Source organism: Rhinoderma darwinii (assembly GCF_050947455.1).
Source record: "Rhinoderma darwinii isolate aRhiDar2 chromosome 4 unlocalized genomic scaffold, aRhiDar2.hap1 SUPER_4_unloc_9, whole genome shotgun sequence".
Taxonomy (NCBI): Eukaryota; Metazoa; Chordata; class Amphibia; order Anura; family Rhinodermatidae; genus Rhinoderma; species Rhinoderma darwinii.
The window spans coordinates 102,501-125,756 of NW_027461764.1; the positions used below are offsets into that span (position 1 = coordinate 102,501).

At 45.7% G+C, this 23,256-nt stretch overlaps 26 non-coding genes across 26 annotated transcripts; 13 read left to right on the top strand and 13 right to left on the bottom strand.

Moving 5' to 3' along the window:
• The first annotated feature begins 599 nt into the window (after positions 1-599).
• Positions 600-673, top strand: TRNAN-GUU (transfer RNA asparagine (anticodon GUU)). Its single transcript has one exon. It is a non-coding gene; the product is annotated as a tRNA-Asn (tRNA).
• Positions 674-1,240: 567 nt separating this feature from the next.
• Positions 1,241-1,326, bottom strand: TRNAY-GUA (transfer RNA tyrosine (anticodon GUA)). Its single transcript is given in 2 exon segments — positions 1,241-1,276; positions 1,290-1,326. It is a non-coding gene; the product is annotated as a tRNA-Tyr (tRNA).
• Positions 1,327-2,363: 1,037 nt separating this feature from the next.
• Positions 2,364-2,437, top strand: TRNAN-GUU (transfer RNA asparagine (anticodon GUU)). The gene has a single exon. It is a non-coding gene; the product is annotated as a tRNA-Asn (tRNA).
• A 567-nt stretch (positions 2,438-3,004) lies between these two features.
• TRNAY-GUA (transfer RNA tyrosine (anticodon GUA)) lies at positions 3,005-3,090 on the bottom strand. The gene is given in 2 exon segments: positions 3,005-3,040; positions 3,054-3,090. It is a non-coding gene; the product is annotated as a tRNA-Tyr (tRNA).
• Positions 3,091-4,127: 1,037 nt separating this feature from the next.
• On the top strand, positions 4,128-4,201 carry TRNAN-GUU (transfer RNA asparagine (anticodon GUU)). The gene has a single exon. It is a non-coding gene; the product is annotated as a tRNA-Asn (tRNA).
• A 567-nt stretch (positions 4,202-4,768) lies between these two features.
• TRNAY-GUA (transfer RNA tyrosine (anticodon GUA)) lies at positions 4,769-4,854 on the bottom strand. The gene is given in 2 exon segments: positions 4,769-4,804; positions 4,818-4,854. It is a non-coding gene; the product is annotated as a tRNA-Tyr (tRNA).
• Positions 4,855-5,891: 1,037 nt separating this feature from the next.
• Positions 5,892-5,965, top strand: TRNAN-GUU (transfer RNA asparagine (anticodon GUU)). The gene has a single exon. It is a non-coding gene; the product is annotated as a tRNA-Asn (tRNA).
• Positions 5,966-6,532: 567 nt separating this feature from the next.
• TRNAY-GUA (transfer RNA tyrosine (anticodon GUA)) lies at positions 6,533-6,618 on the bottom strand. The gene is given in 2 exon segments: positions 6,533-6,568; positions 6,582-6,618. It is a non-coding gene; the product is annotated as a tRNA-Tyr (tRNA).
• A 1,037-nt stretch (positions 6,619-7,655) lies between these two features.
• TRNAN-GUU (transfer RNA asparagine (anticodon GUU)) lies at positions 7,656-7,729 on the top strand. Its single transcript has one exon. It is a non-coding gene; the product is annotated as a tRNA-Asn (tRNA).
• Positions 7,730-8,296: 567 nt separating this feature from the next.
• On the bottom strand, positions 8,297-8,382 carry TRNAY-GUA (transfer RNA tyrosine (anticodon GUA)). The gene is given in 2 exon segments: positions 8,297-8,332; positions 8,346-8,382. It is a non-coding gene; the product is annotated as a tRNA-Tyr (tRNA).
• A 1,037-nt stretch (positions 8,383-9,419) lies between these two features.
• Positions 9,420-9,493, top strand: TRNAN-GUU (transfer RNA asparagine (anticodon GUU)). Its single transcript has one exon. It is a non-coding gene; the product is annotated as a tRNA-Asn (tRNA).
• A 567-nt stretch (positions 9,494-10,060) lies between these two features.
• On the bottom strand, positions 10,061-10,146 carry TRNAY-GUA (transfer RNA tyrosine (anticodon GUA)). Its single transcript is given in 2 exon segments — positions 10,061-10,096; positions 10,110-10,146. It is a non-coding gene; the product is annotated as a tRNA-Tyr (tRNA).
• A 1,037-nt stretch (positions 10,147-11,183) lies between these two features.
• TRNAN-GUU (transfer RNA asparagine (anticodon GUU)) lies at positions 11,184-11,257 on the top strand. Its single transcript has one exon. It is a non-coding gene; the product is annotated as a tRNA-Asn (tRNA).
• A 567-nt stretch (positions 11,258-11,824) lies between these two features.
• TRNAY-GUA (transfer RNA tyrosine (anticodon GUA)) lies at positions 11,825-11,910 on the bottom strand. The gene is given in 2 exon segments: positions 11,825-11,860; positions 11,874-11,910. It is a non-coding gene; the product is annotated as a tRNA-Tyr (tRNA).
• Positions 11,911-12,947: 1,037 nt separating this feature from the next.
• On the top strand, positions 12,948-13,021 carry TRNAN-GUU (transfer RNA asparagine (anticodon GUU)). The gene has a single exon. It is a non-coding gene; the product is annotated as a tRNA-Asn (tRNA).
• A 567-nt stretch (positions 13,022-13,588) lies between these two features.
• On the bottom strand, positions 13,589-13,674 carry TRNAY-GUA (transfer RNA tyrosine (anticodon GUA)). Its single transcript is given in 2 exon segments — positions 13,589-13,624; positions 13,638-13,674. It is a non-coding gene; the product is annotated as a tRNA-Tyr (tRNA).
• A 1,027-nt stretch (positions 13,675-14,701) lies between these two features.
• Positions 14,702-14,775, top strand: TRNAN-GUU (transfer RNA asparagine (anticodon GUU)). Its single transcript has one exon. It is a non-coding gene; the product is annotated as a tRNA-Asn (tRNA).
• Positions 14,776-15,342: 567 nt separating this feature from the next.
• Positions 15,343-15,428, bottom strand: TRNAY-GUA (transfer RNA tyrosine (anticodon GUA)). The gene is given in 2 exon segments: positions 15,343-15,378; positions 15,392-15,428. It is a non-coding gene; the product is annotated as a tRNA-Tyr (tRNA).
• A 1,030-nt stretch (positions 15,429-16,458) lies between these two features.
• On the top strand, positions 16,459-16,532 carry TRNAN-GUU (transfer RNA asparagine (anticodon GUU)). The gene has a single exon. It is a non-coding gene; the product is annotated as a tRNA-Asn (tRNA).
• Positions 16,533-17,099: 567 nt separating this feature from the next.
• TRNAY-GUA (transfer RNA tyrosine (anticodon GUA)) lies at positions 17,100-17,185 on the bottom strand. The gene is given in 2 exon segments: positions 17,100-17,135; positions 17,149-17,185. It is a non-coding gene; the product is annotated as a tRNA-Tyr (tRNA).
• A 1,031-nt stretch (positions 17,186-18,216) lies between these two features.
• Positions 18,217-18,290, top strand: TRNAN-GUU (transfer RNA asparagine (anticodon GUU)). Its single transcript has one exon. It is a non-coding gene; the product is annotated as a tRNA-Asn (tRNA).
• Positions 18,291-18,857: 567 nt separating this feature from the next.
• Positions 18,858-18,943, bottom strand: TRNAY-GUA (transfer RNA tyrosine (anticodon GUA)). The gene is given in 2 exon segments: positions 18,858-18,893; positions 18,907-18,943. It is a non-coding gene; the product is annotated as a tRNA-Tyr (tRNA).
• Positions 18,944-19,970: 1,027 nt separating this feature from the next.
• TRNAN-GUU (transfer RNA asparagine (anticodon GUU)) lies at positions 19,971-20,044 on the top strand. Its single transcript has one exon. It is a non-coding gene; the product is annotated as a tRNA-Asn (tRNA).
• Positions 20,045-20,611: 567 nt separating this feature from the next.
• On the bottom strand, positions 20,612-20,697 carry TRNAY-GUA (transfer RNA tyrosine (anticodon GUA)). Its single transcript is given in 2 exon segments — positions 20,612-20,647; positions 20,661-20,697. It is a non-coding gene; the product is annotated as a tRNA-Tyr (tRNA).
• A 1,026-nt stretch (positions 20,698-21,723) lies between these two features.
• TRNAN-GUU (transfer RNA asparagine (anticodon GUU)) lies at positions 21,724-21,797 on the top strand. Its single transcript has one exon. It is a non-coding gene; the product is annotated as a tRNA-Asn (tRNA).
• Positions 21,798-22,364: 567 nt separating this feature from the next.
• TRNAY-GUA (transfer RNA tyrosine (anticodon GUA)) lies at positions 22,365-22,450 on the bottom strand. The gene is given in 2 exon segments: positions 22,365-22,400; positions 22,414-22,450. It is a non-coding gene; the product is annotated as a tRNA-Tyr (tRNA).
• Positions 22,451-23,256: the final 806 nt, after the last annotated feature.

Consider the following 23,256-nt stretch of genomic DNA (forward strand, 5'->3'; position numbering starts at 1 on the left):
AGAATGATTTAAATAAGAAAGTCGCAACGTAGAAAAGATGGTCTAGATCCAATGGCCCATTTGGTTGTGGGCCCAAAAGCCTTTGCCTGTGCCACTTTGTTGCAAAGGCGAAAACATGTGGCATGAGAAACTGGGAGGTTGCGTGTATAAAAAGCATAGTCTGAAGGTCGTGAAAATGAGATGGTCAGGGATCGGGGGTCTCTATTCTATTTTTACGAGAAAAACATGTGATTCCGACCGGGGATAATGGCCAAATTGTAACAGGGGGCGTGAGTAAAAGAGAGCACTTAGCAGAGGATGGTTTCGATCCATCGACCTCTGGGTTATGGGCCCAGCACGCTTCCGCTGCGCCACTCTGCTGCCATACCTCCAAAAGAGAGGGGTAGCCTATTACCCGCTGACTGTTGTTAAGACGCTAATGTGGAGGCCATCTCTGTGTTGCAATTGTCCATTTGTTGGCGGCTGTAGTTCCACGCAGTTGTTATGTTTTATCATTCTCTTCTTTTTATTGTGTTGATCAGAAGGTCCTCTAAGAAACATACTCCATTTACCATGTTGTGGCTTTTTTACGACTTTAATCAAAGTGGGGGAGCGTGGTTGTCTCTGTGGCGCAATTGGTTAGCGCGTTCGGCTGTTAACCGGAAGGTTGGTGGTTCAAGCCCACCCAGGGACGGCAGTGTCCTCTTTTTGTCTCAGTTGCATGTTACAGAAAATCCTATGGTGCCTCTCAACTTAAAGTTTCGGCCAGAAGAGGAGGGCACCGGTTGTAAGACCATTTCAACATGTACAGTGTGAAAAATTTTGAGAAGAGAAAAAAATCCCAGTGATTTGGATGACATAGTTGCAATGTAGAAAGAATGGTCCAGAGCCTTTGGCCCTCTTTGGTTGTGGGCCTAAATGTCTTTCCATGCGCCACTCTGTTTCAAAGAAGATGACACATGACATGAGAAACTGGGAGGTTCAAGCAAAGCTTGAAGGTTGTGAAAACTTTTTTTTGTCTGATAACCAAAAGGTTGGTGGTTCAAGCCCACCCAGGGATGATTGTACCCTCTTTTTGTTTCAGTTGCATGTCAGAGTTACAGAAAGTCCTACTGTGGCTCTCAACTGAGAGTTTCGGTCGGATGCCCATTTCAAATACCCAACACAAACAAGAGACCCCTCTGAAAATAGATAGAAGACGAGGGCACCGGGAGAGCATTTGTCGACAGGTTGAAACATCATCTATGAGACTAACAAAAGTTCCTTCGAGCCGGAATTGAACCAGCGACCTAAGGATTGCTGATTTTCTACTACAGTCCTCCGCTCTACCAGCTGAGCTATCGAAGGCTTGCCGAGCTGGTTGTCGGGTGCTTCCTAAGCTTGCAAATGAGTTACATGAGTAGGGAAACAGAGGAGAATTGTCCCGCTCTTTGAAAAACTCGGCAAACCAAAACTTTGGAGAATACGGGCGTCGATCCCGTTACCTCTCGCATGCTAAGCGAGCGCTCTACCATTTGAGCTAATCCCCCTTCTGGCAGTCCATGTTGGGGTCCATGCTGGTTTCCATGTTGGGGTGCCTGATTCACCACAATTGTGATCATCACATACTTTTCAACCTGTAGCTTTAAGCTTTTTTTTTTTTTTTTATTTTTTTTTTTTAAGTGTGGATGTCTTTCTCCCGTAAAAGCAGAAGGAGCGTGGAGCTTACAGGGTGCCGGGTGGTGTAAAAGTATAGGTGAGTCGTTAGTGTACAGAGTGAAGAATTGTGGGAAGAGAAAAGAAATCAGAATGATTTAAATAAGAAAGTCGCAACGTAGAAAAGATGGTCTAGATCCAATGGCCCATTTGGTTGTGGGCCCAAAAGCCTTTGCCTGTGCCACTTTGTTGCAAAGGCGAAAACATGTGGCATGAGAAACTGGGAGGTTGCGTGTATAAAAAGCATAGTCTGAAGGTCGTGAAAATGAGATGGTCAGGGATCGGGGGTCTCTATTCTATTTTTACGAGAAAAACATGTGATTCCGACCGGGGATAATGGCCAAATTGTAACAGGGGGCGTGAGTAAAAGAGAGCACTTAGCAGAGGATGGTTTCGATCCATCGACCTCTGGGTTATGGGCCCAGCACGCTTCCGCTGCGCCACTCTGCTGCCATACCTCCAAAAGAGAGGGGTAGCCTATTACCCGCTGACTGTTGTTAAGACGCTAATGTGGAGGCCATCTCTGTGTTGCAATTGTCCATTTGTTGGCGGCTGTAGTTCCACGCAGTTGTTATGTTTTATCATTCTCTTCTTTTTATTGTGTTGATCAGAAGGTCCTCTAAGAAACATACTCCATTTACCATGTTGTGGCTTTTTTACGACTTTAATCAAAGTGGGGGAGCGTGGTTGTCTCTGTGGCGCAATTGGTTAGCGCGTTCGGCTGTTAACCGGAAGGTTGGTGGTTCAAGCCCACCCAGGGACGGCAGTGTCCTCTTTTTGTCTCAGTTGCATGTTACAGAAAATCCTATGGTGCCTCTCAACTTAAAGTTTCGGCCAGAAGAGGAGGGCACCGGTTGTAAGACCATTTCAACATGTACAGTGTGAAAAATTTTGAGAAGAGAAAAAAATCCCAGTGATTTGGATGACATAGTTGCAATGTAGAAAGAATGGTCCAGAGCCTTTGGCCCTCTTTGGTTGTGGGCCTAAATGTCTTTCCATGCGCCACTCTGTTTCAAAGAAGATGACACATGACATGAGAAACTGGGAGGTTCAAGCAAAGCTTGAAGGTTGTGAAAACTTTTTTTTGTCTGATAACCAAAAGGTTGGTGGTTCAAGCCCACCCAGGGATGATTGTACCCTCTTTTTGTTTCAGTTGCATGTCAGAGTTACAGAAAGTCCTACTGTGGCTCTCAACTGAGAGTTTCGGTCGGATGCCCATTTCAAATACCCAACACAAACAAGAGACCCCTCTGAAAATAGATAGAAGACGAGGGCACCGGGAGAGCATTTGTCGACAGGTTGAAACATCATCTATGAGACTAACAAAAGTTCCTTCGAGCCGGAATTGAACCAGCGACCTAAGGATTGCTGATTTTCTACTACAGTCCTCCGCTCTACCAGCTGAGCTATCGAAGGCTTGCCGAGCTGGTTGTCGGGTGCTTCCTAAGCTTGCAAATGAGTTACATGAGTAGGGAAACAGAGGAGAATTGTCCCGCTCTTTGAAAAACTCGGCAAACCAAAACTTTGGAGAATACGGGCGTCGATCCCGTTACCTCTCGCATGCTAAGCGAGCGCTCTACCATTTGAGCTAATCCCCCTTCTGGCAGTCCATGTTGGGGTCCATGCTGGTTTCCATGTTGGGGTGCCTGATTCACCACAATTGTGATCATCACATACTTTTCAACCTGTAGCTTTAAGCTTTTTTTTTTTTTTTTATTTTTTTTTTTTAAGTGTGGATGTCTTTCTCCCGTAAAAGCAGAAGGAGCGTGGAGCTTACAGGGTGCCGGGTGGTGTAAAAGTATAGGTGAGTCGTTAGTGTACAGAGTGAAGAATTGTGGGAAGAGAAAAGAAATCAGAATGATTTAAATAAGAAAGTCGCAACGTAGAAAAGATGGTCTAGATCCAATGGCCCATTTGGTTGTGGGCCCAAAAGCCTTTGCCTGTGCCACTTTGTTGCAAAGGCGAAAACATGTGGCATGAGAAACTGGGAGGTTGCGTGTATAAAAAGCATAGTCTGAAGGTCGTGAAAATGAGATGGTCAGGGATCGGGGGTCTCTATTCTATTTTTACGAGAAAAACATGTGATTCCGACCGGGGATAATGGCCAAATTGTAACAGGGGGCGTGAGTAAAAGAGAGCACTTAGCAGAGGATGGTTTCGATCCATCGACCTCTGGGTTATGGGCCCAGCACGCTTCCGCTGCGCCACTCTGCTGCCATACCTCCAAAAGAGAGGGGTAGCCTATTACCCGCTGACTGTTGTTAAGACGCTAATGTGGAGGCCATCTCTGTGTTGCAATTGTCCATTTGTTGGCGGCTGTAGTTCCACGCAGTTGTTATGTTTTATCATTCTCTTCTTTTTATTGTGTTGATCAGAAGGTCCTCTAAGAAACATACTCCATTTACCATGTTGTGGCTTTTTTACGACTTTAATCAAAGTGGGGGAGCGTGGTTGTCTCTGTGGCGCAATTGGTTAGCGCGTTCGGCTGTTAACCGGAAGGTTGGTGGTTCAAGCCCACCCAGGGACGGCAGTGTCCTCTTTTTGTCTCAGTTGCATGTTACAGAAAATCCTATGGTGCCTCTCAACTTAAAGTTTCGGCCAGAAGAGGAGGGCACCGGTTGTAAGACCATTTCAACATGTACAGTGTGAAAAATTTTGAGAAGAGAAAAAAATCCCAGTGATTTGGATGACATAGTTGCAATGTAGAAAGAATGGTCCAGAGCCTTTGGCCCTCTTTGGTTGTGGGCCTAAATGTCTTTCCATGCGCCACTCTGTTTCAAAGAAGATGACACATGACATGAGAAACTGGGAGGTTCAAGCAAAGCTTGAAGGTTGTGAAAACTTTTTTTTGTCTGATAACCAAAAGGTTGGTGGTTCAAGCCCACCCAGGGATGATTGTACCCTCTTTTTGTTTCAGTTGCATGTCAGAGTTACAGAAAGTCCTACTGTGGCTCTCAACTGAGAGTTTCGGTCGGATGCCCATTTCAAATACCCAACACAAACAAGAGACCCCTCTGAAAATAGATAGAAGACGAGGGCACCGGGAGAGCATTTGTCGACAGGTTGAAACATCATCTATGAGACTAACAAAAGTTCCTTCGAGCCGGAATTGAACCAGCGACCTAAGGATTGCTGATTTTCTACTACAGTCCTCCGCTCTACCAGCTGAGCTATCGAAGGCTTGCCGAGCTGGTTGTCGGGTGCTTCCTAAGCTTGCAAATGAGTTACATGAGTAGGGAAACAGAGGAGAATTGTCCCGCTCTTTGAAAAACTCGGCAAACCAAAACTTTGGAGAATACGGGCGTCGATCCCGTTACCTCTCGCATGCTAAGCGAGCGCTCTACCATTTGAGCTAATCCCCCTTCTGGCAGTCCATGTTGGGGTCCATGCTGGTTTCCATGTTGGGGTGCCTGATTCACCACAATTGTGATCATCACATACTTTTCAACCTGTAGCTTTAAGCTTTTTTTTTTTTTTTTATTTTTTTTTTTTAAGTGTGGATGTCTTTCTCCCGTAAAAGCAGAAGGAGCGTGGAGCTTACAGGGTGCCGGGTGGTGTAAAAGTATAGGTGAGTCGTTAGTGTACAGAGTGAAGAATTGTGGGAAGAGAAAAGAAATCAGAATGATTTAAATAAGAAAGTCGCAACGTAGAAAAGATGGTCTAGATCCAATGGCCCATTTGGTTGTGGGCCCAAAAGCCTTTGCCTGTGCCACTTTGTTGCAAAGGCGAAAACATGTGGCATGAGAAACTGGGAGGTTGCGTGTATAAAAAGCATAGTCTGAAGGTCGTGAAAATGAGATGGTCAGGGATCGGGGGTCTCTATTCTATTTTTACGAGAAAAACATGTGATTCCGACCGGGGATAATGGCCAAATTGTAACAGGGGGCGTGAGTAAAAGAGAGCACTTAGCAGAGGATGGTTTCGATCCATCGACCTCTGGGTTATGGGCCCAGCACGCTTCCGCTGCGCCACTCTGCTGCCATACCTCCAAAAGAGAGGGGTAGCCTATTACCCGCTGACTGTTGTTAAGACGCTAATGTGGAGGCCATCTCTGTGTTGCAATTGTCCATTTGTTGGCGGCTGTAGTTCCACGCAGTTGTTATGTTTTATCATTCTCTTCTTTTTATTGTGTTGATCAGAAGGTCCTCTAAGAAACATACTCCATTTACCATGTTGTGGCTTTTTTACGACTTTAATCAAAGTGGGGGAGCGTGGTTGTCTCTGTGGCGCAATTGGTTAGCGCGTTCGGCTGTTAACCGGAAGGTTGGTGGTTCAAGCCCACCCAGGGACGGCAGTGTCCTCTTTTTGTCTCAGTTGCATGTTACAGAAAATCCTATGGTGCCTCTCAACTTAAAGTTTCGGCCAGAAGAGGAGGGCACCGGTTGTAAGACCATTTCAACATGTACAGTGTGAAAAATTTTGAGAAGAGAAAAAAATCCCAGTGATTTGGATGACATAGTTGCAATGTAGAAAGAATGGTCCAGAGCCTTTGGCCCTCTTTGGTTGTGGGCCTAAATGTCTTTCCATGCGCCACTCTGTTTCAAAGAAGATGACACATGACATGAGAAACTGGGAGGTTCAAGCAAAGCTTGAAGGTTGTGAAAACTTTTTTTTGTCTGATAACCAAAAGGTTGGTGGTTCAAGCCCACCCAGGGATGATTGTACCCTCTTTTTGTTTCAGTTGCATGTCAGAGTTACAGAAAGTCCTACTGTGGCTCTCAACTGAGAGTTTCGGTCGGATGCCCATTTCAAATACCCAACACAAACAAGAGACCCCTCTGAAAATAGATAGAAGACGAGGGCACCGGGAGAGCATTTGTCGACAGGTTGAAACATCATCTATGAGACTAACAAAAGTTCCTTCGAGCCGGAATTGAACCAGCGACCTAAGGATTGCTGATTTTCTACTACAGTCCTCCGCTCTACCAGCTGAGCTATCGAAGGCTTGCCGAGCTGGTTGTCGGGTGCTTCCTAAGCTTGCAAATGAGTTACATGAGTAGGGAAACAGAGGAGAATTGTCCCGCTCTTTGAAAAACTCGGCAAACCAAAACATTGGAGAATACGGGCGTCGATCCCGTTACCTCTCGCATGCTAAGCGAGCGCTCTACCATTTGAGCTAATCCCCCTTCTGGCAGTCCATGTTGGGGTCCATGCTGGTTTCCATGTTGGGGTGCCTGATTCACCACAATTGTGATCATCACATACTTTTCAACCTGTAGCTTTAAGCTTTTTTTTTTTTTTTTTTTTTTTTTTTTTAAGTGTGGATGTCTTTCTCCCGTAAAAGCAGAAGGAGCGTGGAGCTTACAGGGTGCCGGGTGGTGTAAAAGTATAGGTGAGTCGTTAGTGTACAGAGTGAAGAATTGTGGGAAGAGAAAAGAAATCAGAATGATTTAAATAAGAAAGTCGCAACGTAGAAAAGATGGTCTAGATCCAATGGCCCATTTGGTTGTGGGCCCAAAAGCCTTTGCCTGTGCCACTTTGTTGCAAAGGCGAAAACATGTGGCATGAGAAACTGGGAGGTTGCGTGTATAAAAAGCATAGTCTGAAGGTCGTGAAAATGAGATGGTCAGGGATCGGGGGTCTCTATTCTATTTTTACGAGAAAAACATGTGATTCCGACCGGGGATAATGGCCAAATTGTAACAGGGGGCGTGAGTAAAAGAGAGCACTTAGCAGAGGATGGTTTCGATCCATCGACCTCTGGGTTATGGGCCCAGCACGCTTCCGCTGCGCCACTCTGCTGCCATACCTCCAAAAGAGAGGGGTAGCCTATTACCCGCTGACTGTTGTTAAGACGCTAATGTGGAGGCCATCTCTGTGTTGCAATTGTCCATTTGTTGGCGGCTGTAGTTCCACGCAGTTGTTATGTTTTATCATTCTCTTCTTTTTATTGTGTTGATCAGAAGGTCCTCTAAGAAACATACTCCATTTACCATGTTGTGGCTTTTTTACGACTTTAATCAAAGTGGGGGAGCGTGGTTGTCTCTGTGGCGCAATTGGTTAGCGCGTTCGGCTGTTAACCGGAAGGTTGGTGGTTCAAGCCCACCCAGGGACGGCAGTGTCCTCTTTTTGTCTCAGTTGCATGTTACAGAAAATCCTATGGTGCCTCTCAACTTAAAGTTTCGGCCAGAAGAGGAGGGCACCGGTTGTAAGACCATTTCAACATGTACAGTGTGAAAAATTTTGAGAAGAGAAAAAAATCCCAGTGATTTGGATGACATAGTTGCAATGTAGAAAGAATGGTCCAGAGCCTTTGGCCCTCTTTGGTTGTGGGCCTAAATGTCTTTCCATGCGCCACTCTGTTTCAAAGAAGATGACACATGACATGAGAAACTGGGAGGTTCAAGCAAAGCTTGAAGGTTGTGAAAACTTTTTTTTGTCTGATAACCAAAAGGTTGGTGGTTCAAGCCCACCCAGGGATGATTGTACCCTCTTTTTGTTTCAGTTGCATGTCAGAGTTACAGAAAGTCCTACTGTGGCTCTCAACTGAGAGTTTCGGTCGGATGCCCATTTCAAATACCCAACACAAACAAGAGACCCCTCTGAAAATAGATAGAAGACGAGGGCACCGGGAGAGCATTTGTCGACAGGTTGAAACATCATCTATGAGACTAACAAAAGTTCCTTCGAGCCGGAATTGAACCAGCGACCTAAGGATTGCTGATTTTCTACTACAGTCCTCCGCTCTACCAGCTGAGCTATCGAAGGCTTGCCGAGCTGGTTGTCGGGTGCTTCCTAAGCTTGCAAATGAGTTACATGAGTAGGGAAACAGAGGAGAATTGTCCCGCTCTTTGAAAAACTCGGCAAACCAAAACATTGGAGAATACGGGCGTCGATCCCGTTACCTCTCGCATGCTAAGCGAGCGCTCTACCATTTGAGCTAATCCCCCTTCTGGCAGTCCATGTTGGGGTCCATGCTGGTTTCCATGTTGGGGTGCCTGATTCACCACAATTGTGATCATCACATACTTTTCAACCTGTAGCTTTAAGCTTTTTTTTTTTTTTTTTTTTTTTTTTTTTAAGTGTGGATGTCTTTCTCCCGTAAAAGCAGAAGGAGCGTGGAGCTTACAGGGTGCCGGGTGGTGTAAAAGTATAGGTGAGTCGTTAGTGTACAGAGTGAAGAATTGTGGGAAGAGAAAAGAAATCAGAATGATTTAAATAAGAAAGTCGCAACGTAGAAAAGATGGTCTAGATCCAATGGCCCATTTGGTTGTGGGCCCAAAAGCCTTTGCCTGTGCCACTTTGTTGCAAAGGCGAAAACATGTGGCATGAGAAACTGGGAGGTTGCGTGTATAAAAAGCATAGTCTGAAGGTCGTGAAAATGAGATGGTCAGGGATCGGGGGTCTCTATTCTATTTTTACGAGAAAAACATGTGATTCCGACCGGGGATAATGGCCAAATTGTAACAGGGGGCGTGAGTAAAAGAGAGCACTTAGCAGAGGATGGTTTCGATCCATCGACCTCTGGGTTATGGGCCCAGCACGCTTCCGCTGCGCCACTCTGCTGCCATACCTCCAAAAGAGAGGGGTAGCCTATTACCCGCTGACTGTTGTTAAGACGCTAATGTGGAGGCCATCTCTGTGTTGCAATTGTCCATTTGTTGGCGGCTGTAGTTCCACGCAGTTGTTATGTTTTATCATTCTCTTCTTTTTATTGTGTTGATCAGAAGGTCCTCTAAGAAACATACTCCATTTACCATGTTGTGGCTTTTTTACGACTTTAATCAAAGTGGGGGAGCGTGGTTGTCTCTGTGGCGCAATTGGTTAGCGCGTTCGGCTGTTAACCGGAAGGTTGGTGGTTCAAGCCCACCCAGGGACGGCAGTGTCCTCTTTTTGTCTCAGTTGCATGTTACAGAAAATCCTATGGTGCCTCTCAACTTAAAGTTTCGGCCAGAAGAGGAGGGCACCGGTTGTAAGACCATTTCAACATGTACAGTGTGAAAAATTTTGAGAAGAGAAAAAAATCCCAGTGATTTGGATGACATAGTTGCAATGTAGAAAGAATGGTCCAGAGCCTTTGGCCCTCTTTGGTTGTGGGCCTAAATGTATTTCCATGCGCCACTCTGTTTCAAAGAAGATGACACATGACATGAGAAACTGGGAGGTTCAAGCAAAGCTTGAAGGTTGTGAAAACTTTTTTTTGTCTGATAACCAAAAGGTTGGTGGTTCAAGCCCACCCAGGGATGATTGTACCCTCTTTTTGTTTCAGTTGCATGTCAGAGTTACAGAAAGTCCTACTGTGGCTCTCAACTGAGAGTTTCGGTCGGATGCCCATTTCAAATACCCAACACAAACAAGAGACCCCTCTGAAAATAGATAGAAGACGAGGGCACCGGGAGAGCATTTGTCGACAGGTTGAAACATCATCTATGAGACTAACAAAAGTTCCTTCGAGCCGGAATTGAACCAGCGACCTAAGGATTGCTGATTTTCTACTACAGTCCTCCGCTCTACCAGCTGAGCTATCGAAGGCTTGCCGAGCTGGTTGTCGGGTGCTTCCTAAGCTTGCAAATGAGTTACATGAGTAGGGAAACAGAGGAGAATTGTCCCGCTCTTTGAAAAACTCGGCAAACCAAAACTTTGGAGAATACGGGCGTCGATCCCGTTACCTCTCGCATGCTAAGCGAGCGCTCTACCATTTGAGCTAATCCCCCTTCTGGCAGTCCATGTTGGGGTCCATGCTGGTTTCCATGTTGGGGTGCCTGATTCACCACAATTGTGATCATCACATACTTTTCAACCTGTAGCTTTAAGCTTTTTTTATTTTTTTTTTTTTTTTTTTTTAAGTGTGGATGTCTTTCTCCCGTAAAAGCAGAAGGAGCGTGGAGCTTACAGGGTGCCGGGTGGTGTAAAAGTATAGGTGAGTCGTTAGTGTACAGAGTGAAGAATTGTGGGAAGAGAAAAGAAATCAGAATGATTTAAATAAGAAAGTCGCAACGTAGAAAAGATGGTCTAGATCCAATGGCCCATTTGGTTGTGGGCCCAAAAGCCTTTGCCTGTGCCACTTTGTTGCAAAGGCGAAAACATGTGGCATGAGAAACTGGGAGGTTGCGTGTATAAAAAGCATAGTCTGAAGGTCGTGAAAATGAGATGGTCAGGGATCGGGGGTCTCTATTCTATTTTTACGAGAAAAACATGTGATTCCGACCGGGGATAATGGCCAAATTGTAACAGGGGGCGTGAGTAAAAGAGAGCACTTAGCAGAGGATGGTTTCGATCCATCGACCTCTGGGTTATGGGCCCAGCACGCTTCCGCTGCGCCACTCTGCTGCCATACCTCCAAAAGAGAGGGGTAGCCTATTACCCGCTGACTGTTGTTAAGACGCTAATGTGGAGGCCATCTCTGTGTTGCAATTGTCCATTTGTTGGCGGCTGTAGTTCCACGCAGTTGTTATGTTTTATCATTCTCTTCTTTTTATTGTGTTGATCAGAAGGTCCTCTAAGAAACATACTCCATTTACCATGTTGTGGCTTTTTTACGACTTTAATCAAAGTGGGGGAGCGTGGTTGTCTCTGTGGCGCAATTGGTTAGCGCGTTCGGCTGTTAACCGGAAGGTTGGTGGTTCAAGCCCACCCAGGGACGGCAGTGTCCTCTTTTTGTCTCAGTTGCATGTTACAGAAAATCCTATGGTGCCTCTCAACTTAAAGTTTCGGCCAGAAGAGGAGGGCACCGGTTGTAAGACCATTTCAACATGTACAGTGTGAAAAATTTTGAGAAGAGAAAAAAATCCCAGTGATTTGGATGACATAGTTGCAATGTAGAAAGAATGGTCCAGAGCCTTTGGCCCTCTTTGGTTGTGGGCCTAAATGTCTTTCCATGCGCCACTCTGTTTCAAAGAAGATGACACATGACATGAGAAACTGGGAGGTTCAAGCAAAGCTTGAAGGTTGTGAAAACTTTTTTTTGTCTGATAACCAAAAGGTTGGTGGTTCAAGCCCACCCAGGGATGATTGTACCCTCTTTTTGTTTCAGTTGCATGTCAGAGTTACAGAAAGTCCTACTGTGGCTCTCAACTGAGAGTTTCGGTCGGATGCCCATTTCAAATACCCAACACAAACAAGAGACCCCTCTGAAAATAGATAGAAGACGAGGGCACCGGGAGAGCATTTGTCGACAGGTTGAAACATCATCTATGAGACTAACAAAAGTTCCTTCGAGCCGGAATTGAACCAGCGACCTAAGGATTGCTGATTTTCTACTACAGTCCTCCGCTCTACCAGCTGAGCTATCGAAGGCTTGCCGAGCTGGTTGTCGGGTGCTTCCTAAGCTTGCAAATGAGTTACATGAGTAGGGAAACAGAGGAGAATTGTCCCGCTCTTTGAAAAACTCGGCAAACCAAAACTTTGGAGAATACGGGCGTCGATCCCGTTACCTCTCGCATGCTAAGCGAGCGCTCTACCATTTGAGCTAATCCCCCTTCTGGCAGTCCATGTTGGGGTCCATGCTGGTTTCCATGTTGGGGTGCCTGATTCACCACAATTGTGATCATCACATACTTTTCAACCTGTAGCTTTAAGCTTTTTTTATTTTTTTTTTTTTTTTTTTTTAAGTGTGGATGTCTTTCTCCCGTAAAAGCAGAAGGAGCGTGGAGCTTACAGGGTGCCGGGTGGTGTAAAAGTATAGGTGAGTCGTTAGTGTACAGAGTGAAGAATTGTGGGAAGAGAAAAGAAATCAGAATGATTTAAATAAGAAAGTCGCAACGTAGAAAAGATGGTCTAGATCCAATGGCCCATTTGGTTGTGGGCCCAAAAGCCTTTGCCTGTGCCACTTTGTTGCAAAGGCGAAAACATGTGGCATGAGAAACTGGGAGGTTGCGTGTATAAAAAGCATAGTCTGAAGGTCGTGAAAATGAGATGGTCAGGGATCGGGGGTCTCTATTCTATTTTTACGAGAAAAACATGTGATTCCGACCGGGGATAATGGCCAAATTGTAACAGGGGGCGTGAGTAAAAGAGAGCACTTAGCAGAGGATGGTTTCGATCCATCGACCTCTGGGTTATGGGCCCAGCACGCTTCCGCTGCGCCACTCTGCTGCCATACCTCCAAAAGAGAGGGGTAGCCTATTACCCGCTGACTGTTGTTAAGACGCTAATGTGGAGGCCATCTCTGTGTTGCAATTGTCCATTTGTTGGCGGCTGTAGTTCCACGCAGTTGTTATGTTTTATCATTCTCTTCTTTTTATTGTGTTGATCAGAAGGTCCTCTAAGAAACATACTCCATTTACCATGTTGTGGCTTTTTTACGACTTTAATCAAAGTGGGGGAGCGTGGTTGTCTCTGTGGCGCAATTGGTTAGCGCGTTCGGCTGTTAACCGGAAGGTTGGTGGTTCAAGCCCACCCAGGGACGGCAGTGTCCTCTTTTTGTCTCAGTTGCATGTTACAGAAAATCCTATGGTGCCTCTCAACTTAAAGTTTCGGCCAGAAGAGGAGGGCACCGGTTGTAAGACCATTTCAACATGTACAGTGTGAAAAATTTTGAGAAGAGAAAAAAATCCCAGTGATTTGGATGACATAGTTGCAATGTAGAAAGAATGGTCCAGAGCCTTTGGCCCTCTTTGGTTGTGGGCCTAAATGTCTTTCCATGCGCCACTCTGTTTCAAAGAAGATGACACATGACATGAGAAACTGGGAGGTTCAAGCAAAGCTTGAAGGTTGTGAAAACTTTTTTTTGTCTGATAACCAAAAGGTTGGTGGTTCAAGCCCACCCAGGGATGATTGTACCCTCTTTTTGTTTCAGTTGCATGTCAGAGTTACAGAAAGTCCTACTGTGGCTCTCAACTGAGAGTTTCGGTCGGATGCCCATTTCAAATACCCAACACAAACAAGAGACCCCTCTGAAAATAGATAGAAGACGAGGGCACCGGGAGAGCATTTGTCGACAGGTTGAAACATCATCTATGAGACTAACAAAAGTTCCTTCGAGCCGGAATTGAACCAGCGACCTAAGGATTGCTGATTTTCTACTACAGTCCTCCGCTCTACCAGCTGAGCTATCGAAGGCTTGCCGAGCTGGTTGTCGGGTGCTTCCTAAGCTTGCAAATGAGTTACATGAGTAGGGAAACAGAGGAGAATTGTCCCGCTCTTTGAAAAACTCGGCAAACCAAAACTTTGGAGAATACGGGCGTCGATCCCGTTACCTCTCGCATGCTAAGCGAGCGCTCTACCATTTGAGCTAATCCCCCTTCTGGCAGTCCATGTTGGGGTCCATGCTGGTTTCCATGTTGGGGTGCCTGATTCACCACAATTGTGATCATCACATACTTTTCAACCTGTAGCTTTAAGCTTTTTTTTTTTTTTTTTTTAAGTGTGGATGTCTTTCTCCCGTAAAAGCAGAAGGAGCGTGGAGCTTACAGGGTGCCGGGTGGTGTAAAAGTATAGGTGAGTCGTTAGTGTACAGAGTGAAGAATTGTGGGAAGAGAAAAGAAATCAGAATGATTTAAATAAGAAAGTCGCAACGTAGAAAAGATGGTCTAGATCCAATGGCCCATTTGGTTGTGGGCCCAAAAGCCTTTGCCTGTGCCACTTTGTTGCAAAGGCGAAAACATGTGGCATGAGAAACTGGGAGGTTGCGTGTATAAAAAGCATAGTCTGAAGGTCGTGAAAATGAGATGGTCAGGGATCGGGGGTCTCTATTCTATTTTTACGAGAAAAACATGTGATTCCGACCGGGGATAATGGCCAAATTGTAACAGGGGGCGTGAGTAAAAGAGAGCACTTAGCAGAGGATGGTTTCGATCCATCGACCTCTGGGTTATGGGCCCAGCACGCTTCCGCTGCGCCACTCTGCTGCCATACCTCCAAAAGAGAGGGGTAGCCTATTACCCGCTGACTGTTGTTAAGACGCTAATGTGGAGGCCATCTCTGTGTTGCAATTGTCCATTTGTTGGCGGCTGTAGTTCCACGCAGTTGTTATGTTTTATCATTCTCTTCTTTTTATTGTGTTGATCAGAAGGTCCTCTAAGAAACATACTCCATTTACCATGTTGTGGCTTTTTTACGACTTTAATCAAAGTGGGGGAGCGTGGTTGTCTCTGTGGCGCAATTGGTTAGCGCGTTCGGCTGTTAACCGGAAGGTTGGTGGTTCAAGCCCACCCAGGGACGGCAGTGTCCTCTTTTTGTCTCAGTTGCATGTTACAGAAAATCCTATGGTGCCTCTCAACTTAAAGTTTCGGCCAGAAGAGGAGGGCACCGGTTGTAAGACCATTTCAACATGTACAGTGTGAAAAATTTTGAGAAGAGAAAAAAATCCCAGTGATTTGGATGACATAGTTGCAATGTAGAAAGAATGGTCCAGAGCCTTTGGCCCTCTTTGGTTGTGGGCCTAAATGTCTTTCCATGCGCCACTCTGTTTCAAAGAAGATGACACATGACATGAGAAACTGGGAGGTTCAAGCAAAGCTTGAAGGTTGTGAAAACTTTTTTTTGTCTGATAACCAAAAGGTTGGTGGTTCAAGCCCACCCAGGGATGATTGTACCCTCTTTTTGTTTCAGTTGCATGTCAGAGTTACAGAAAGTCCTACTGTGGCTCTCAACTGAGAGTTTCGGTCGGATGCCCATTTCAAATACCCAACACAAACAAGAGACCCCTCTGAAACTAGATAGAAGACGAGGGCACCGGGAGAGCATTTGTCGACAGGTTGAAACATCATCTATGAGACTAACAAAAGTTCCTTCGAGCCGGAATTGAACCAGCGACCTAAGGATTGCTGATTTTCTACTACAGTCCTCCGCTCTACCAGCTGAGCTATCGAAGGCTTGCCGAGCTGGTTGTCGGGTGCTTCCTAAGCTTGCAAATGAGTTACATGAGTAGGGAAACAGAGGAGAATTGTCCCGCTCTTTGAAAAACTCGGCAAACCAAAACTTTGGAGAATACGGGCGTCGATCCCGTTACCTCTCGCATGCTAAGCGAGCGCTCTACCATTTGAGCTAATCCCCCTTCTGGCAGTCCATGTTGGGGTCCATGCTGGTTTCCATGTTGGGGTGCCTGATTCACCACAATTGTGATCATCACATACTTTTCAACCTGTAGCTTTAAGCTTTTTTTTTTTTTTTTTTTTTTAAGTGTGGATGTCTTTCTCCCGTAAAAGCAGAAGGAGCGTGGAGCTTACAGGGTGCCGGGTGGTGTAAAAGTATAGGTGAGTCGTTAGTGTACAGAGTGAAGAATTGTGGGAAGAGAAAAGAAATCAGAATGATTTAAATAAGAAAGTCGCAACGTAGAAAAGATGGTCTAGATCCAATGGCCCATTTGGTTGTGGGCCCAAAAGCCTTTGCCTGTGCCACTTTGTTGCAAAGGCGAAAACATGTGGCATGAGAAACTGGGAGGTTGCGTGTATAAAAAGCATAGTCTGAAGGTCGTGAAAATGAGATGGTCAGGGATCGGGGGTCTCTATTCTATTTTTACGAGAAAAACATGTGATTCCGACCGGGGATAATGGCCAAATTGTAACAGGGGGCGTGAGTAAAAGAGAGCACTTAGCAGAGGATGGTTTCGATCCATCGACCTCTGGGTTATGGGCCCAGCACGCTTCCGCTGCGCCACTCTGCTGCCATACCTCCAAAAGAGAGGGGTAGCCTATTACCCGCTGACTGTTGTTAAGACGCTAATGTGGAGGCCATCTCTGTGTTGCAATTGTCCATTTGTTGGCGGCTGTAGTTCCACGCAGTTGTTATGTTTTATCATTCTCTTCTTTTTATTGTGTTGATCAGAAGGTCCTCTAAGAAACATACTCCATTTACCATGTTGTGGCTTTTTTACGACTTTAATCAAAGTGGGGGAGCGTGGTTGTCTCTGTGGCGCAATTGGTTAGCGCGTTCGGCTGTTAACCGGAAGGTTGGTGGTTCAAGCCCACCCAGGGACGGCAGTGTCCTCTTTTTGTCTCAGTTGCATGTTACAGAAAATCCTATGGTGCCTCTCAACTTAAAGTTTCGGCCAGAAGAGGAGGGCACCGGTTGTAAGACCATTTCAACATGTACAGTGTGAAAAATTTTGAGAAGAGAAAAAAATCCCAGTGATTTGGATGACATAGTTGCAATGTAGAAAGAATGGTCCAGAGCCTTTGGCCCTCTTTGGTTGTGGGCCTAAATGTCTTTCCATGCGCCACTCTGTTTCAAAGAAGATGACACATGACATGAGAAACTGGGAGGTTCAAGCAAAGCTTGAAGGTTGTGAAAACTTTTTTTTGTCTGATAACCAAAAGGTTGGTGGTTCAAGCCCACCCAGGGATGATTGTACCCTCTTTTTGTTTCAGTTGCATGTCAGAGTTACAGAAAGTCCTACTGTGGCTCTCAACTGAGAGTTTCGGTCGGATGCCCATTTCAAATACCCAACACAAACAAGAGACCCCTCTGAAAATAGATAGAAGACGAGGGCACCGGGAGAGCATTTGTCGACAGGTTGAAACATCATCTATGAGACTAACAAAAGTTCCTTCGAGCCGGAATTGAACCAGCGACCTAAGGATTGCTGATTTTCTACTACAGTCCTCCGCTCTACCAGCTGAGCTATCGAAGGCTTGCCGAGCTGGTTGTCGGGTGCTTCCTAAGCTTGCAAATGAGTTACATGAGTAGGGAAACAGAGGAGAATTGTCCCGCTCTTTGAAAAACTCGGCAAACCAAAACTTTGGAGAATACGGGCGTCGATCCCGTTACCTCTCGCATGCTAAGCGAGCGCTCTACCATTTGAGCTAATCCCCCTTCTGGCAGTCCATGTTGGGGTCCATGCTGGTTTCCATGTTGGGGTGCCTGATTCACCACAATTGTGATCATCACATACTTTTCAACCTGTAGCTTTAAGCTTTTTTTTTTTTTTTTTTTTTTTAAGTGTGGATGTCTTTCTCCCGTAAAAGCAGAAGGAGCGTGGAGCTTACAGGGTGCCGGGTGGTGTAAAAGTATAGGTGAGTCGTTAGTGTACAGAGTGAAGAATTGTGGGAAGAGAAAAGAAATCAGAATGATTTAAATAAGAAAGTCGCAACGTAGAAAAGATGGTCTAGATCCAATGGCCCATTTGGTTGTGGGCCCAAAAGCCTTTGCCTGTGCCACTTTGTTGCAAAGGCGAAAACATGTGGCATGAGAAACTGGGAGGTTGCGTGTATAAAAAGCATAGTCTGAAGGTCGTGAAAATGAGATGGTCAGGGATCGGGGGTCTCTATTCTATTTTTACGAGAAAAACATGTGATTCCGACCGGGGATAATGGCCAAATTGTAACAGGGGGCGTGAGTAAAAGAGAGCACTTAGCAGAGGATGGTTTCGATCCATCGACCTCTGGGTTATGGGCCCAGCACGCTTCCGCTGCGCCACTCTGCTGCCATACCTCCAAAAGAGAGGGGTAGCCTATTACCCGCTGACTGTTGTTAAGACGCTAATGTGGAGGCCATCTCTGTGTTGCAATTGTCCATTTGTTGGCGGCTGTAGTTCCACGCAGTTGTTATGTTTTATCATTCTCTTCTTTTTATTGTGTTGATCAGAAGGTCCTCTAAGAAACATACTCCATTTACCATGTTGTGGCTTTTTTACGACTTTAATCAAAGTGGGGGAGCGTGGTTGTCTCTGTGGCGCAATTGGTTAGCGCGTTCGGCTGTTAACCGGAAGGTTGGTGGTTCAAGCCCACCCAGGGACGGCAGTGTCCTCTTTTTGTCTCAGTTGCATGTTACAGAAAATCCTATGGTGCCTCTCAACTTAAAGTTTCGGCCAGAAGAGGAGGGCACCGGTTGTAAGACCATTTCAACATGTACAGTGTGAAAAATTTTGAGAAGAGAAAAAAATCCCAGTGATTTGGATGACATAGTTGCAATGTAGAAAGAATGGTCCAGAGCCTTTGGCCCTCTTTGGTTGTGGGCCTAAATGTCTTTCCATGCGCCACTCTGTTTCAAAGAAGATGACACATGACATGAGAAACTGGGAGGTTCAAGCAAAGCTTGAAGGTTGTGAAAACTTTTTTTTGTCTGATAACCAAAAGGTTGGTGGTTCAAGCCCACCCAGGGATGATTGTACCCTCTTTTTGTTTCAGTTGCATGTCAGAGTTACAGAAAGTCCTACTGTGGCTCTCAACTGAGAGTTTCGGTCGGATGCCCATTTCAAATACCCAACACAAACAAGAGACCCCTCTGAAAATAGATAGAAGACGAGGGCACCGGGAGAGCATTTGTCGACAGGTTGAAACATCATCTATGAGACTAACAAAAGTTCCTTCGAGCCGGAATTGAACCAGCGACCTAAGGATTGCTGATTTTCTACTACAGTCCTCCGCTCTACCAGCTGAGCTATCGAAGGCTTGCCGAGCTGGTTGTCGGGTGCTTCCTAAGCTTGCAAATGAGTTACATGAGTAGGGAAACAGAGGAGAATTGTCCCGCTCTTTGAAAAACTCGGCAAACCAAAACTTTGGAGAATACGGGCGTCGATCCCGTTACCTCTCGCATGCTAAGCGAGCGCTCTACCATTTGAGCTAATCCCCCTTCTGGCAGTCCATGTTGGGGTCCATGCTGGTTTCCATGTTGGGGTGCCTGATTCACCACAATTGTGATCATCACATACTTTTCAACCTGTAGCTTTAAGCTTTTTTTTTTTTTTTTTTTAAGTGTGGATGTCTTTCTCCCGTAAAAGCAGAAGGAGCGTGGAGCTTACAGGGTGCCGGGTGGTGTAAAAGTATAGGTGAGTCGTTAGTGTACAGAGTGAAGAATTGTGGGAAGAGAAAAGAAATCAGAATGATTTAAATAAGAAAGTCGCAACGTAGAAAAGATGGTCTAGATCCAATGGCCCATTTGGTTGTGGGCCCAAAAGCCTTTGCCTGTGCCACTTTGTTGCAAAGGCGAAAACATGTGGCATGAGAAACTGGGAGGTTGCGTGTATAAAAAGCATAGTCTGAAGGTCGTGAAAATGAGATGGTCAGGGATCGGGGGTCTCTATTCTATTTTTACGAGAAAAACATGTGATTCCGACCGGGGATAATGGCCAAATTGTAACAGGGGGCGTGAGTAAAAGAGAGCACTTAGCAGAGGATGGTTTCGATCCATCGACCTCTGGGTTATGGGCCCAGCACGCTTCCGCTGCGCCACTCTGCTGCCATACCTCCAAAAGAGAGGGGTAGCCTATTACCCGCTGACTGTTGTTAAGACGCTAATGTGGAGGCCATCTCTGTGTTGCAATTGTCCATTTGTTGGCGGCTGTAGTTCCACGCAGTTGTTATGTTTTATCATTCTCTTCTTTTTATTGTGTTGATCAGAAGGTCCTCTAAGAAACATACTCCATTTACCATGTTGTGGCTTTTTTACGACTTTAATCAAAGTGGGGGAGCGTGGTTGTCTCTGTGGCGCAATTGGTTAGCGCGTTCGGCTGTTAACCGGAAGGTTGGTGGTTCAAGCCCACCCAGGGACGGCAGTGTCCTCTTTTTGTCTCAGTTGCATGTTACAGAAAATCCTATGGTGCCTCTCAACTTAAAGTTTCGGCCAGAAGAGGAGGGCACCGGTTGTAAGACCATTTCAACATGTACAGTGTGAAAAATTTTGAGAAGAGAAAAAAATCCCAGTGATTTGGATGACATAGTTGCAATGTAGAAAGAATGGTCCAGAGCCTTTGGCCCTCTTTGGTTGTGGGCCTAAATGTCTTTCCATGCGCCACTCTGTTTCAAAGAAGATGACACATGACATGAGAAACTGGGAGGTTCAAGCAAAGCTTGAAGGTTGTGAAAACTTTTTTTTGTCTGATAACCAAAAGGTTGGTGGTTCAAGCCCACCCAGGGATGATTGTACCCTCTTTTTGTTTCAGTTGCATGTCAGAGTTACAGAAAGTCCTACTGTGGCTCTCAACTGAGAGTTTCGGTCGGATGCCCATTTCAAATACCCAACACAAACAAGAGACCCCTCTGAAAATAGATAGAAGACGAGGGCACCGGGAGAGCATTTGTCGACAGGTTGAAACATCATCTATGAGACTAACAAAAGTTCCTTCGAGCCGGAATTGAACCAGCGACCTAAGGATTGCTGATTTTCTACTACAGTCCTCCGCTCTACCAGCTGAGCTATCGAAGGCTTGCCGAGCTGGTTGTCGGGTGCTTCCTAAGCTTGCAAATGAGTTACATGAGTAGGGAAACAGAGGAGAATTGTCCCGCTCTTTGAAAAACTCGGCAAACCAAAACTTTGGAGAATACGGGCGTCGATCCCGTTACCTCTCGCATGCTAAGCGAGCGCTCTACCATTTGAGCTAATCCCCCTTCTGGCAGTCCATGTTGGGGTCCATGCTGGTTTCCATGTTGGGGTGCCTGATTCACCACAATTGTGATCATCACATACTTTTCAACCTGTAGCTTTAAGCTTTTTTTTTTTTTTTTTTAAGTGTGGATGTCTTTCTCCCGTAAAAGCAGAAGGAGCGTGGAGCTTACAGGGTGCCGGGTGGTGTAAAAGTATAGGTGAGTCGTTAGTGTACAGAGTGAAGAATTGTGGGAAGAGAAAAGAAATCAGAATGATTTAAATAAGAAAGTCGCAACGTAGAAAAGATGGTCTAGATCCAATGGCCCATTTGGTTGTGGGCCCAAAAGCCTTTGCCTGTGCCACTTTGTTGCAAAGGCGAAAACATGTGGCATGAGAAACTGGGAGGTTGCGTGTATAAAAAGCATAGTCTGAAGGTCGTGAAAATGAGATGGTCAGGGATCGGGGGTCTCTATTCTATTTTTACGAGAAAAACATGTGATTCCGACCGGGGATAATGGCCAAATTGTAACAGGGGGCGTGAGTAAAAGAGAGCACTTAGCAGAGGATGGTTTCGATCCATCGACCTCTGGGTTATGGGCCCAGCACGCTTCCGCTGCGCCACTCTGCTGCCATATCTCCAAAAGAGAGGGGTAGCCTATTACCCGCTGACTGTTGTTAAGACGCTAATGTGGAGGCCATCTCTGTGTTGCAATTGTCCATTTGTTGGCGGCTGTAGTTCCACGCAGTTGTTATGTTTTATCATTCTCTTCTTTTTATTGTGTTGATCAGAAGGTCCTCTAAGAAACATACTCCATTTACCATGTTGTGGCTTTTTTACGACTTTAATCAAAGTGGGGGAGCGTGGTTGTCTCTGTGGCGCAATTGGTTAGCGCGTTCGGCTGTTAACCGGAAGGTTGGTGGTTCAAGCCCACCCAGGGACGGCAGTGTCCTCTTTTTGTCTCAGTTGCATGTTACAGAAAATCCTATGGTGCCTCTCAACTTAAAGTTTCGGCCAGAAGAGGAGGGCACCGGTTGTAAGACCATTTCAACATGTACAGTGTGAAAAATTTTGAGAAGAGAAAAAAATCCCAGTGATTTGGATGACATAGTTGCAATGTAGAAAGAATGGTCCAGAGCCTTTGGCCCTCTTTGGTTGTGGGCCTAAATGTCTTTCCATGCGCCACTCTGTTTCAAAGAAGATGACACATGACATGAGAAACTGGGAGGTTCAAGCAAAGCTTGAAGGTTGTGAAAACTTTTTTTTGTCTGATAACCAAAAGGTTGGTGGTTCAAGCCCACCCAGGGATGATTGTACCCTCTTTTTGTTTCAGTTGCATGTCAGAGTTACAGAAAGTCCTACTGTGGCTCTCAACTGAGAGTTTCGGTCGGATGCCCATTTCAAATACCCAACACAAACAAGAGACCCCTCTGAAAATAGATAGAAGACGAGGGCACCGGGAGAGCATTTGTCGACAGGTTGAAACATCATCTATGAGACTAACAAAAGTTCCTTCGAGCCGGAATTGAACCAGCGACCTAAGGATTGCTGATTTTCTACTACAGTCCTCCGCTCTACCAGCTGAGCTATCGAAGGCTTGCCGAGCTGGTTGTCGGGTGCTTCCTAAGCTTGCAAATGAGTTACATGAGTAGGGAAACAGAGGAGAATTGTCCCGCTCTTTGAAAAACTCGGCAAACCAAAACTTTGGAGAATACGGGCGTCGATCCCGTTACCTCTCGCATGCTAAGCGAGCGCTCTACCATTTGAGCTAATCCCCCTTCTGGCAGTCCATGTTGGGGTCCATGCTGGTTTCCATGTTGGGGTGCCTGATTCACCACAATTGTGATCATCACATACTTTTCAACCTGTAGCTTTAAGCTTTTTTTTTTTTTTTTTTTAAGTGTGGATGTCTTTCTCCCGTAAAAGCAGAAGGAGCGTGGAGCTTACAGGGTGCCGGGTGGTGTAAAAGTATAGGTGAGTCGTTAGTGTACAGAGTGAAGAATTGTGGGAAGAGAAAAGAAATCAGAATGATTTAAATAAGAAAGTCGCAACGTAGAAAAGATGGTCTAGATCCAATGGCCCATTTGGTTGTGGGCCCAAAAGCCTTTGCCTGTGCCACTTTGTTGCAAAGGCGAAAACATGTGGCATGAGAAACTGGGAGGTTGCGTGTATAAAAAGCATAGTCTGAAGGTCGTGAAAATGAGATGGTCAGGGATCGGGGGTCTCTATTCTATTTTTACGAGAAAAACATGTGATTCCGACCGGGGATAATGGCCAAATTGTAACAGGGGGCGTGAGTAAAAGAGAGCACTTAGCAGAGGATGGTTTCGATCCATCGACCTCTGGGTTATGGGCCCAGCACGCTTCCGCTGCGCCACTCTGCTGCCATATCTCCAAAAGAG